This window comes from Rousettus aegyptiacus, unplaced genomic scaffold (assembly GCF_014176215.1).
Source record: "Rousettus aegyptiacus isolate mRouAeg1 unplaced genomic scaffold, mRouAeg1.p scaffold_m13_p_11, whole genome shotgun sequence".
In the NCBI taxonomy this organism is placed as follows: Eukaryota; Metazoa; Chordata; class Mammalia; order Chiroptera; family Pteropodidae; genus Rousettus; species Rousettus aegyptiacus.
This window is the reverse complement of record NW_023416286.1, coordinates 3868216-3882245: the sequence shown is the minus strand read 5'-3', so window position 1 is coordinate 3882245 and position 14030 is coordinate 3868216. Positions and strand designations below refer to the sequence as shown.

The 14030-nt window shown below is 57.3% G+C and overlaps 1 long non-coding RNA gene across 1 annotated transcript; it reads right to left on the bottom strand.

The window, feature by feature from the left end:
• Window positions 1-2425: 2425 nt before the first annotated feature.
• LOC118609339 lies at window positions 2426-6202 on the bottom strand. The gene is made up of 2 exons (XR_004953296.1): window positions 5691-6202; window positions 2426-5461 (listed from the first exon to the last, which is right to left on the bottom strand). It is a non-coding gene; the product is annotated as an uncharacterized LOC118609339 (long non-coding RNA).
• Between the last annotated feature and the right edge of the window lie 7828 nt (window positions 6203-14030).

Sequence of the window (14030 nt, the reverse complement as noted above, 5' to 3'; positions counted from 1 at the left end):
TGCGGTAGCCGCAGCCTCCCCCTGCAGGAGGAAGACCTGGTGGCCTCCCCGATGCCCTCGAGGGCCCGGTCTCTCCATGATCGCAGAGCCGTCCACAAAGGACAGACGAGACCCACACTGTCGGGCCAGACCTTCACCCGGGATTAACCACGGGATTTTCACAGACTCAGCCAGAAAGGGGATCCAGGAACCATGACCGGGCGTGCCATCCGGGCAGGCCCCGGGATAAGGCCAGAAAGGCAAAGCCACCGCTCACCCTTCCGTTCTTGAGAAGACAGAGTGGTGTGGAGGCTTCTCTAGGAGAGCGAGCTATCGCCTAGGGCCGCCCGATGGGACAGAGACTGTCCTTGGCGGTCTTGTTCTCCTTTCTAGAACCACGTACCCTCCCGTTCTCAGGAAAGATTGCCGCCGAGACTCGCTGCCCACAGGTGTATCACGGGAGCCGCGGGCCCCGCACCCGCGAAACGAGTCGGCGTTTTGCTGCCATTGCGAGTGAGGAGCTGTTCGTCCGACAACAGCTGCTCTCCGGTGGAAGGTCTCGGTCCACACACTCGATGAAATGAGGAAACGTTGTTCGTTCCTCCGGCAACACACCGGTCGGAGAGCTAAGTGCAGGTGTGAGGCCCTCACGTGACCTACCGAGGCCGGGGGAGAGAAGTGCATTTTCCAGGGGAGATCAGAGTCCAGCAGAGAGAACCGAGACGTGCCTCCATACGGTGAGTCCCCTTGGAGGCGCAGGAAGGAAGTGTCACTCACGGATGGTGACGCATCCGCCTGGGGGCCTGGAGCAGGGCTCACACGCGGGGCGGTGAATGGGGCCTTCAGGGGCAGGTGGACGGGGGTGGGAGGGGGAGGCATTCCAACAGGGGGAGCAGGGCCGGCGGTGAGCAGTGCCCTGGACGTCGGGAGCTGTGAGGTCACAGCCAGACGCGTTCGGTGGACTGGCCCGGGGCCCCTGGAATGAGCCTCGGTTGAGCATGGCCGTGAGGACAGTGGACAAGCGGGAAAGAGGTCGGCAGGGATGATGGTCCACCACGAGGCTGTGGCTCGTAAGTCCTGCCTTGTGTCTCACTGCTGCACCCCCACACCCCGTGCGTGGGTGCCGGGCGCTGGCTTAAATGAACGAGCTGTGCCGTGAGAAAACCGATCCGGTGGTATGTTCTGGAAAGGCGGGGGAGGGGCAGGAAAAGAAGAAAGACGGTTTAAAGAAAATCCACGAGGAAAGGAGACGGTGGGGGGGGGGTTGGGATGAGCCAAACGCTTGCTGTCGCTCTCGTTCCCGCCCCGAGGAGGGGTAAACTGAGTCTCGGGCCGGTCCAGTACCAACAGCCGGACGTCCGCCTTTCGCAGCAGCTGCCTCGCACGAAACCACGCTCTGTGGTGGCAGGGGCGGCAGGGGCGGAGGGGGAGGCCCCGCAGAGGCCAGCTGGGCGCTGCCCGTGGGGCCGGCGCGGCCGCGTGCCAGGGGCGCGGGCTGGTGGGGGAGGGCGAGAGACCGGCGCCACCGCCACCGCCACGACGTCGCGAGACCCTCGCGACAGCGGCGGGACCGCGGCGACGGCTCGCGCTCCCGAAGCTCCTCGTTCGTCCGCCAGGATCGCGGCCGTGCGCTCCCCGCGCGCGACCTCGTGTTAAACGACGTTCGCTTTGACTTGCGACACCGCTTCCGTCGGAGTTCAGAGCGGTCGGGGCGGGAGCCCGAGGACAGCGCCTCTCCCGTGGGGGCCGCCGTCCTCCCAGCCCCGCGAGCTCGGAACTTCCTATGACAACGCGGAAACGTCATTTGCCCTGTGCGTCTGTGCTGCGTTTCCGCAGCGATGGGTGACAGTGTGGCACCGCCTCGCACTGAGCGAGGCAGGCCGCCGCGGTGGCACCACCACCAGCAAAGTCAGGGGCCCTTCGGGGGTGCTCGTGGAAGCAGCGCACATCACTAGTTCTACTGAATCCCACCCCGGAGCGCACATCTCTTGCAAATTGTGCGTGGCGAACCGAGGTTTAGCACAGAAGGACTTTCCTGGGTGCAGCAAACCGTGATGTCTCCAGAAACAGCACTGGCGTGAGTGTGTGAGCGGCCACCCGGACTGGCTGGGCTTTGTTTTTCTGGGTTTGTTTTTGTTTTTGTTTTTGTTTTTTCACGAACACCATTTTTGGTTGATAGAAACGCTGGTAGCAAGACTACGGTTCTCCAGCACTAAGACGGGACAAATAGTTTCTCAGAAATAAACAGGGAACCCATCACGTCGAGGAAAACGACTGGCGTGACGTGCTGCTAACAATAAAATTCAAGCTTTCGCGTGAAAATTGAGTTTTGGAAAACTCATCTATCTCTGCAGCCGTAAGCCCCAAAGCTTCCCAACCCTTGACAGCTTTTCGACGAGATCGATGGCGGTGTTGACAAATGCCTTTTTATTTTTTATTTTTTTAGCTTGTATAACAAAACGAGTCCACATTTGAAAGAACTACCTACGTCTGTGAAACGAAACGTGTGACATATGTGACCTATGTGCGATGTCACCAAAAGAACGAACAGTGGATGTTTACACAACACAGTACGAAAGTTCGCTGATGTGGCCCCAGATTCCACCTTACAGCTCACCCTGAAGAACCCCGCCCCGGTCCCCCCCTCGTCTGCTCCCAAAAGACGCAGGACACCAGGAGGCAGGGACGAGGTTGAGAACGTAGCCCTCGAGGACTCACAAAATACCTGGAAAGAGAAGACAAAATTTCAGGTGACGTCACCTTACCTTGCACAGCGCTTTGCCACACAAATAATTCTTGAACGAGGAGGTCGTCAGGGGAGAGATCCCGGGGACTCTGACAACTTCGAGGGACCTTGGAAGAAAGAAAACCCTGGCTCGGATCGTGGAGGACGGTTCCGGGAAGAAGGTGAGATCTGAGTAGAGGGTGTGACATGAGGGAAGGACCCAAACTGGTAGAAATTGGAAAAAATAAAATAAAACAAAGACACAAAGTCGGCGAGGTACGAGGGATGTCTGCAGAAGGTGGGCAGACCAGTGTGGCCGCAGGTTGTCATGTCGGAAAAGGTGTTGCTGGCACACGAAGGTGACATCGGCTGAGAAGACAGGACAGGAGCCAGCCAGGAGCGGGGCGCTGGACCCCGCAAGGTCTCGGGTCCCTGGGAGGAGAGGGCCGAGCCGGCCAGGGACGGAGGCCACGGGGCCCTGGGGGCTTCTCACTCGTGGACAGGAGAACTGCCGGGCTTAGAGACAGATACGGACACCATCGTTTCCACTGAAGAAGCTAGAACCGAACTCTGATTTATGCCTCTTTTTCTCTAACGATGTATTTCCTTTATAGTCCCCTCCCCCCACAACCCGAATCCCAATAGCCGTGGTGTGATAACGCCTCACACAGACGAAAAACACGCTTTGCAGAAAGAGCGTCTCAGGAGCGCCGAGTCACGCGGACGTCGGCCGCCTCTCGCCGACGGTCGGTCATCGCGGTCTTCGGCTCGCGGCAGCGGGCGAGGCCGGCGCTTGTGTCCCCCGCTTTGTACACGGACGTCTGCTGTCGGAGGGGCAGAAGACAGGAAGGAAGGAACCCTCAAACCTCGAGAAGCGGGTCCCACCCATGCTCAGGAAATCGCCCGGGCGTTGGTCAAGAATAAGGAGAAATGAAAGTGGGCGGCGGGGGTAGCGAGAGAGGCACTCTGCGGGCGAAGCGCTTGTAGCATCTCCGGGCAATGGGAATCCACACCTTCTTCCTCCCATGAGGCCCGCGAGGTTACAGACCCTCCTCTGTTTAAGTGTGTGAGGTTAAATGCCCAGCCTGCAGAGTGCTAGAACAGAGTCAGGAAGTCGAGGCCCACGGCTGAGGCCTTGAGAGGCAGGCTCACCGAGGGGCACTACCTCCCGCAGCCAGTGGGGCCCCGCTGTGTGGCCGAGGCCGACGCTGGTCCGAGACCGAGACTCCGGGGGCCGAGTGCAGAATGCAAGCACGAGAGGGTGGAGCCCGTTGCAGGCGTCCAGGCATGGCCTTTAAGGGGTCGGACAAGGACTGGGCTGCGGTTAGAAGGTCAACGTGAGGGTTATGGTGAAGGACAATTCAAATGATTTAGAATGAACCAGGAAGATTCAACACGACTCCGAAGCCTGGAGGCCCCGTAGCCGGGGGAGCCCAGGAAAGGAGCACGTAGGTTTAAAAGGTTTCGGGGTTCTCTGTTTGACGACTTGCAACTGAGGGGAGGGCGGGCCATCCCCAAGGGTCACCTTCCCTATGGACAGACACAGGAACTGGAACTTAGGGAGGGGTCAGTGTCGGAAATGCAGACTCAAAGTGAGCCATGAAAGACTTGGAACAAAACTTCCACAGGGTCATGGAGAGAGAGAGAGAGAGAGAGAGAGAGAGAGAGAGAGAGAGAGACTTAGGAGGAGGAGGAGGAGGAGGGGAAGGAGGGAGGAAGGGAGGCAAATGGCAGAACCCCAGGTTGGGGCAGCATTTTGGGAGCTATTTGGTTTTCCCTCTTGACGCCGAATGCTTGGTGTCTTTTCCAAACCTACTTATCCAACTCCGATGCCAGCGGGGTCTGGGGACTTGGCCTTGGCTTCCTGGCCCCCGGGCCTTGCTCCCTGGCCCTCCCCGTGTCCTCTTCCCAAACCCCCAGAATGCTGGAGCGACCCAGTACACTTCTGTTCTTTTCTTTCTTTTCTCCTTAAACCAGCTGCAGGGATTTCTCTTGCTTGCGGCCCAGATGCATGACCAGGCCAAAAAGGCCGCCAGCGTCATCGAGGCCCGCGGGTTGTTCAGGAAGGCGCCGGATTGCATGGTTTGCTCATGTGTGATTTTAGACAGACAGCTGGTGACGGGAATAAAATGTCACCGGGAGTGGACAAGAGAGAGTTCAAGGATAATGCTGATCTACCCAGTGCCTGAGACGGGAAGGACCCACTGGCTTCCGGCGGGCAAACGTCCGAGGCCGTCTCTCACCTGGGGTCGCGTTCTACACGAGAAACGGGGCAGGAGAGGTTCCGATTCTCTTTGCTTCTCCCGCCTCCGCCCTCGGCTCCGTGACTATGGAGAGACCGGCACAGACTGCCCAGCGGGGGCACTGGACGGGTCCGATGGCCCAGAACTCGCCGCCACCGAGTCCTCCCCCCTACTCCCCGCTCCCTCACACAGGCGGGAGCGCGAAGTTCGTCCCCACGGGGACGCGGAGGCGTCATGGTCTTTGCACCTCCGAGCAAACACCGCCAACCCTCCCTTCTGCCAGCACGATCCCCATTCTCCTGTCGGGCAAAGTCACCATCCTCCCGGAGGGCTCCGGGGTCGGATATCGCTTATTCAGGCGCGGGGTGACCCGAGTCCTCCACAGCACAGCTCAGGTCACGTGACCCCTCTGTCCATCCTCCTTACCCGGGCTCCCTAACCGGCGGGCTCTGCACCACAGCTCCCTATATCTATGTATAAATGATGTGTGTGTCGCGGTACCGACAATGTGCATCTAGGGCGCACAAAAATAGAACAATTAGAGTGCGTGATAAAAAAACAGACAAGTCCTAACATTCGTGCTTGTCCCCATCGCCCGCCCCTCCCCCCGGCCCCCAGCCCAGGGGGCACCACCTCCGCCTCCGCACACAATCCCATCCGTCGCATTGTTATAATTCTGCTGCTAAGTCCGGTGTAACCTGCCTTTGCCTCCATCCGCGCGGTGCCTGATACAAAACGGGTACCTGTACGTATCCGTCGCATTAACCTCTATGACATTAGGAAGCGTTTCTCATAAACACTTTCGAGTTCCCACGGATTCTCGGTCGTGACGGAGGGCGGCGATTGGCGCATTGACGGACTTCTCTGAACAAGGCCAGCGGATTGCCGTTCCGTCGAGGCTGTCCTGACTCTTGTCTCGGTGAGGTTTTCTCTGCTGCCAAGCCTGGATTTATGCCTTCGGGCACAGAGGAATGACAGTCCGATCCCAGGTCTGGGGCTGGGTTCTGAAAGGAAGTGTTTGGGCATCACCGTCTCACTGGGTCATTAGTTCGCAAATGTGAAACTCTCCCCGAGGAAGCCAAAACACCAGTGATTCAGACAGGTCTTGAATGGACAGTTAAAAAACGAAGAACAGTAGGAATATACTTTAAATAGCCACCATTCCTGGATTTCTGAAAATTCTCTTCCGTTTGAGAATGCATTCAGGGCTCGGTGCTTCTTCTTGTATTATCCGAATGTGAAATGTGTTTAAAAAAAAAAAATAGAATCTTTAAAAAATACCGTGACGTCGTGGTCCTCTGCTCACTCCAGGGGCGTAAGTCATGCTGCCGATGGCGTGGTTAAGTGTGGGAGTTCTACGCGGAGCCCCCACCTGGAGGGGATACCAGGATTCGGGGGAGCGGTCAGAGCGCTGCGTCTGCTTGGGGAACCCCCCCGGCAGGGAACTAGCTGATGGCAGGTGCGTGCCGGTCACGGGGTTGTTGAGGGCTTGAGCTGGCGTTGGGCGAACAGGCCACCGTTCGGCCTCCCCGCTGGGGGTTTGTTCCCGGAGGGACGCGCCACACGCAGGGACCGGCGGGCAGCGGGCGGTCACAGCGTGGGGGTTCTGCTCAGCCACGCCCCTTCGGCGCTCCTCACGGTTCCTACCGCAGGCCAGGCCGCCTTTTCTGTTCTGTCTGGTTTCGTTTCAGTCAGTCGCCCTCCGTGTGAACCTGAGCTCCGTGAGGGCAAGGATTTCTCCGTGCCGTTTCCTGCCGAAGACCGGCCACCGCCTGGCCCCGTGCTGGGCTCGTGGCGGACGCCGGGTGAATATTTGCCGAGCGGATCGATGGATGTGTGTGGGTCCGGGAGGAGGGAGCCCAGATGCCCCTCGGGTCGGCCGCTCCCCTAGGCGGCAGGGTCTCCTCCGCCTCGGGCGGACGCCCCCACTGGGGCTGCAAGCAAAGCCTCATCGGTGGCGGCTCCTGCAGGGCAGGGCCTGGGGACACGGGCGCCATCCGAGTGTCATCGACCCCAACAGCGCACAGAAGTCTCTCTGCGCCTGTCTCCTCTCTCTCTTCCTTTCTTTTCAGCATAAGTAAAACAGAACACAGCGTTTTTAAATTCTTAGGTAAAATCAAAAGGAAGCCACGAAATGCACGTAGCGTAAAAGGGGTCACTGCCGGGCGTGGGCGGTGACCGCACGATGACCGGAGTCACGTCGCACACTGGTTCAAAGGTCAAGAGCAGGGCCTGGCTTCCCCGGGCTCTAGCTGCCTCTCTGTTACATGCTCTGGATGTCACCTCATCTCCCGGAACCTAGTGCCAGCGCCCGGCCACCCGGCGCGGTTAATCCCGCGTCTCCCAGGCCTGTCCCCCACCCACACCCCACACACCCCCCGCCACCTCCGCGGCCCGGACGGCTGCGAGGTTCATCTCTGCGGGCCGCTCGCACCCCTGCGGGGCCCACGGCCGCCCCTCTGGGGAGACTTAGCAGCTTGGGCTCCAGTAACAGAGAAATGGCCACCCGAGAGCTGAGGGCCCCCGACGCGGGGGAGCCCCTTGGAGCGAGGCCTGGCCCTCTGCGGGGAGCCCGCAGACCCTCCGCACCCCTTCCCCAGGGGAGGGCAGGACCTGCCGTGTGAGAGCAGGTGCAGGACAGTCCCCACCTACCCTCCCGAAGCCTCGCCAGGCCTGGCCAGTGCCAGACGCTCACTTGTGGCCTCAGGGGACCGGAAATTCCGTCTGTTCCCTGGGGACTTTCCAGTTAGGGATGCGGCTTAGGTTATGCCGGGAGAATGGGAAGGGGCTGCCAAAAAGCACTTTGCTCCGCCACCCAGCCTCCCAGCCTTGCCCGCACCCAGGCCGCCACCTCCGACACTGCCAGCCCACGGCACCCCCTCCACGGCCCCCTCCATGCCCCCCCACAGCCCCCTCCACGGCCCCCTCCACGGCCCCCTCCACGGCCCCCTCCACGGCCCCGCCCCTCCGGACGCTCAGGCCAGGACCTGGGCCTTCAGCGCCGGGCTCCACCACTGACCGGTGTCCTCGGGGAAGTGGCAGAACCGGCTGAGCCTTACTGCCCCACGCCCGGAGGGGCCCACGAGGGAAGCTCAGCTCCGCGACACAGAGCAGGGCCCAGCCGAGGGACGGACCGAGAAAGACGGCAAGTTGCGAGGCGGTGGCGGGGAGTTTGATGGGTCTGGCGTAGACCCTGCCGTCCCCAGGCGTGGCTGAGCCTGGACGGGAGGCACCCCGAAACTCCCAGGGCCCCTCCGTGTGTCCCGTTTCCTCGGCCGTTTGGTGGTTCTGTCGCCTGCAAATGCGACGGCCCCAGCTGAAATTGAAACGCCGCTTCTCTGTGCCCTGGCTGGGCGGCTCCGTGCAAGATTTTCATGAGCGTCTGGCTCCCCTGGGTGGCAAAGAGAATGAAGTCACATTTCCAGGATTCCGGTTCTCTGCGTAAGCATTTGCACTCCCGCGGCGTTTTGACACCGGACCCCTCCTGTCCCGGCTCCTTGGCTTTACTCGTAGCTGGTGAACGCCTGGCTCCTGCCAGTGTCTCCGCGAGCCAGTCAAATCCCCCCACTGGTCCTGTTTGCGGAGGCCCCTGGGCTTGGGTCACTGACACAGTGCGTGGCCTGAGACGGGGCGGGGAGGGCGAGTCACCCTCCAGAAGCAGTCAGGACACAGAGCACGCCCTTTTGAGAATGACCCTGCGAACCCGCCCAGACCCCCCCTTGAACTGGGCCAGTCCATGTCCCTCCCAATCAGGAAACTGCAGAAATTCAGGCCCCGGGCATTTTCATTGTGAAATTTGCAAGGACGCATTTGCAAACGAGATGGATTGATGGGCCTGTTGGTTTTATTTTCTCGCGATCAATGATCAATTTCAATTTCGCAGCGTCCCCGAGGTCCTGGGGGTCCTTGCCCAACCCTTGGCACTGGGACAACCGGGAGGAGGCGGTGCTCACGGTGCTCGTCCCCGTGGACAGGAAACACCACGATGCTCGCTGCTCGTCCTTCCAGGGACAGCCTGTCTCCTGTGCGTTTGGGCCCCGGCAGGAGGATGAGTCCCCTCCCTCCAGCCTCCACGCCTCAGCTTGGGAGTCAACCACCTGGTCCCCCGCCCCACCCGCCGGCCCCGGCTGGGCCCCGGGTCCCACTTCTGTGCACGGGGCAGTCACCACGGGGCTCCCACTGGGTCGCGATGTGTCCACGGGGTGTGTTCCCAACGAGACGGAGAAGCTCGAGGAGGAGTCTTCGCCTCGTTTTTCTTTACGCCGAGCGCTTCCTGGCACGAAGCTTGGCCCAGAGTTTATTCAACGGAAGTATAAACTAGAAGGGCAGGAGGAGTTAGGATAGCAGTGCTGCCTCGACGCCTTCCGGCGCTGCGGGGAGAATTCACGTAAACGACCTGGAGACGGGGAAGGCACAGGGTGGGCATGCTTGGTGGCCGCGTGCTGGCAGACCCGCCTGTGACGGGGAAAACGCCGCGGCTCAGAGCCACAGCGAAGGCTGAGATGCGGCACAGCTGCCTCTCTGGCCGCTGGGCTCCTGGCTGAGCCTACACCCCCCCTGTGGCACCCCCGTCACCCCTCTCTCTGTCCCTCGCCCCAGCAGGGAGGCAAACATTTTCGTTGTTGTCATCGATAATGATCTTGGGATCGGCTGTAATACTTCTTACGTGATGGCTTTCCACCAGAGGGATTCCGCAGATATTTGCTGGATGACTGGGTGGACTTGGGGACATTCCAGGGCTGGACAAAGGTGGCCGACTAGCCCATCCGTTGCCGCCTGGCATGATATTATTCCTTTAGAAAATGTACTAAGCAGAAACATAATATCAGAAACTCTGGAGAAAGAGCTCTAAGGATAGCGTAGCAGAAATCAAAGGAAAGAAAGTGAAGTTAATCTCTCTAGGACAGTGACAAAGCTGAAGTCTGTGGAATGTTCTTAAGACTCTCTTGCAACAGGAAAGAGGAGTTTTAACCTCCCTGCTAAAATCGAATTCTCTGATTTAGAACCATCTGCAAAGATAGCGACAGGTCGGACTAACCTTCGAGGTAGGTGCATCACCGCCGAGCTGAGCAGTTGGGTGCTAAGAGCAGCCGCCGGAAGCTGAGGACAAGGGAGCGGGTCTGTGTGGGTCCCCTGGAAGGGGACCACGAGGGGAATGAGGCTACCCAGAGCCGCCTCAGGCGACCGGGAGCTTCCTCGAGGCCATGCCAAGCATGGCTGTCGTCTACCCGGCTTCCCGTCGGTGGCAGGCACTCCGCTCATGTTATAGTATTTAATTCATTGGCCCCCACGCTACCACGAGGCGGTAGGCGTTCCTATCCACCTGCCACAGGTGAGATTTCAGACAGGTTAGGCCACCGCGCGGGGAAGGCTGAGGACAGCAGGGTCTACGCCAGACCCATCGAACTCCAGACACAGAAGCTGGCACGTCACCGTCACCGCCTCAGACCCCGCAGCCTGCTGGCCGGCCTGAACCTCGTCGCGTCCACCGCCGTGCCCCCAGTGCAGACTGGGGTTCTCATCCGTCACAGGCGAAGCCAGGGCCACTCCGTATGAGCTGAGAGCACAGTGGACTAGCTAGAAAGAACATGCGAAGCCGAAAGCCGACGGGCATCTTCCTCATGCCATCTGTCAGGACTTACTTAAAAGCACGAAGGCTTGGTTTATCACGATGGATTTCCTGGGCACCCATCGCTACTGAAGACCGTCAATGAGGTCCCTGGAGCCCAGGCTGGAAACAGCCCAAGGCCCCTCAATGCCACAGTCCCCTCCCCTATTGCTGCCGAGCACCCCCACACCCCCCCCCCATATGCAGACACACTTTACTGTGTCCCAGGAAGAACTGTGATCTGTTCAAGGACAAAGGTGACCCCCAAGGACACGTCGTAGGTCACGGTAGTAAGGACGGGGCTTCCTGCACTCTCGAGAAACAGAAAACTCGCGTCCGTTCACCACAGGGCCACGGTAACAAGCCCGGAGTGCCCCGGGTCCGCCCCAGGAGCTGCCCTCGCCCCGGGGAGAAGCAGCCACCCCCCCACCTGTCGTGGCTCGTCCTCATGGGGGCCCCCTGCACTGCCTTGCAGCAGCTGCTGCCTTCGGTGGCCGGTCGGGCCTCGCCGCCCCAGGAAAGGCCAAAGAGAAGTCACGTGGGATCCGGACACACACCTACTGAGGGCGCAGGGACCAGAAGGTGTGCGTCCTGCAACATCTCGGAGACACACCCAATAGCAACCCCGGAGGCTGGCGACAGGTATAGACAGGCGGGGTCAGGCGTGAAAGACAGACTTCCCTGACTTTTTCTCTCAGGCTGACCCTGCTCCCTTCCTTCGGGAACAATTCAATGTTCTTGTCAAATAGCTAACAGTGGTTGACAACCGGCCGGCACCTCAGAAAAGAGCCTCTGCCCGCAGGAAATGAAGTGCAATTACCTCTCCATGCAGCCTGTAGACCTCCTGTCTTTTAATGAAATAACTCACAACCTTCCTCGGGAAAAACAGACTTATGATTTCACGACTTAAATAGCTGGCTTCACCGTCATTAGTCAGCTTTATCTGCTCCCTGACAGTCACCATGCTTGTCCTCTCAGAGGGGGCAGCGTGGGTCTCCCCCAGGGCTGACTGTTGTCCAACACGTCCACCCTGCACCTTCTGTCCGCGGGTACAGACAGCCGCTGGGAGGCACGTGCAGTGACTTCGGAGTGCCTTGATATTCAGAATTGCCAAGAAATACCCTTTTTGCCATTTCTCTTTTATGTTGGGGAATTACGTATAGCGACTTTAATTCGCGTGACTGTGAGTTCTCACGTCTCTCTTCCACCCCGCTCAAACTGTCCACCACTAGACAGCTGGCCCTTTGTGACCATATCCACCCTCTCCGACAGCTGACTTTGCCAGCAAGCAGCCAGCTCTCTTAAAGTGTCTGGAAGGAGGGATTTCATTTCAGGTGGCGTACCTGGGGTAAGATCAGTCCGACTTGCCCAATGAAAACAAATTCTGAAGATGCTATTTATTCTACCACATCCCCTTTCTCAGGGGACTGTGAGTTCGTGTGGGCTCCAATAACTTAATGTGCCGGCCGATGACGGCGTCCATCACAACACTAACATCTCTGGAGCTCAGACACGTCCTGGTTTCAGGATCTATCTGACATAAAAAAAATACACCAACACTTGGGTGGCCGCTTCCCCCACTGAAATGAGGGTGTTTCCTTTCCATGGGGCAAATGTGAAGAGCATGGCCTGAAATGCCTCGTTTTCATGCGTAAGGACTTTGAGTTACCCCATCACAGTTCAGGACGGAGAAGAAACAGGACGCTCCCTCTTCCTCCCCCTCCTTTTTTTCTCATGCATGCTGAAGAGACAGAGACAAAAGGAATCTATTTCTGGGGCACACGGATTTCGTTTTCAGGATGAAAAAACAAAATATTATGTAGGGCAACAATGATCCCGGTTATCCAAACACTAAATTTCTTTATTTTATTTTTTTCCTACTGTAATAGAACTGTTAAGGTAACCGTAAATGCAAGAATTACTTAGTAATTTTCCGTAACCGTGCAGGCATTCTTGTTATCAGTTCAAAAGTAAGGACACTAGGCGAAGAAAAACGATGAGTCACACGCTCATCCGAAGGAAATCATTCGTAATCACAAAAACACTTCTCGACCTTGACCGGAATGAACTCCTCGCAACGCGCAGGGCACATCACAGCAGCGAGCACATTCTGCAGCCAAGTGAGAGACACACTTGTCGAGAGCTGTCCGATTCACTCAAACCTACGTCATCTCTCGGCCTCTGTGGGTCAGAATTCAAACATTATTCTATCTCAAAAACATGTCTCCAAATTATGCCCCTTCTGTGCCAGTTAAGCTTAAATAAAATCTTATAGATATTACAGCAGTGGTTCTCAAAGGACATGTTTTGTTGTTTGACGCTGCTGGCATCTGGGGTGACGCTAACTACCCTACGGCGCACGGGACAGTATCCCACAAAAAAATTATCCGGCCTAGTATGACAATGGTGCCAAACACTGAGAAACCCTGATAAATGTCTTCTTTCCCAATAAATCTGCGATATAGTTTCATCATTCAACCATTCCTCAAATATTTATTGGGCAGCTGTAAGGCACTGTGAAGAAAAAACCTCACAATTCTTAGAAAGGAAGTTAGTAAATAAGTAAGCAAGATGACTGCGGATTGTGGTATCACAAGAGAGTAACCAGAAGGGGCTTTAGATAATACAGTCAGGGAAGACTCAGCTTCTTGAGGAAATTAGGATGTTTTTGGTAGCAAATAACAACCCCCCCCCCAACTCAAAGTGGCATAAACAGTAAAGAAATGTATGGTTCACATGACAAGTCCAGCGGTAGGGTGGGTCTTAGGACTGGCTGAACCCTGGGCTCCAACTTCTGTGTAACTCTGGATGCCAGCTTCCTCTTCAGGAAGGCGGAAAGGTGGGAAGGTGCCCCCTAATGCCGGCCGCCACATGCCCACCTGTTCCAGTAAATAGTCAAGGTGGATGGATGAAATCAAGAGGCTGTGAAAAGCCACAACTTGGCAGCCACAGCAGTTTGAGCAGAGACAGAAGTTCTGGTACAGTACTGGCTTTTCCTGAATGATACTACTACTATTACTACGATTCGTTGAATACCCACTACCAGATATTTTATTTATGTCCAGTCTTTCTAATCCCCCAGCAAGATGGGTATTGTCTCCATGTTACAGATGCGGAAACTGAGGCCCACAGAAGCATTTGAAGAAGATTGCATAGATATCACCTAATAATGACTTTTTCAGTCATTCCATGCACCCTATGAGGTGGAACCCAGGAAGGCCTAGTAGTGATCTTAAGGTCACACAGCTGACAAATAAGTGTACATAGTCAAGGTTTCAGCCCCTGAAATGTAACTCAGGAGGTCTGGTGCTCTTACGAGCTGGACTATAGAGGATATTAGGATTGCCCCAGGATTTGAACCCGATCAAAATCTGTCTTGCTCCAAAGACGGAGAACTGTTCCTTTCTCATAAAACGTGGGAGGTGGGTCAAAAAAACCCTCTAAGTTCGATCTCCATTCAAAACTGTTATGAATC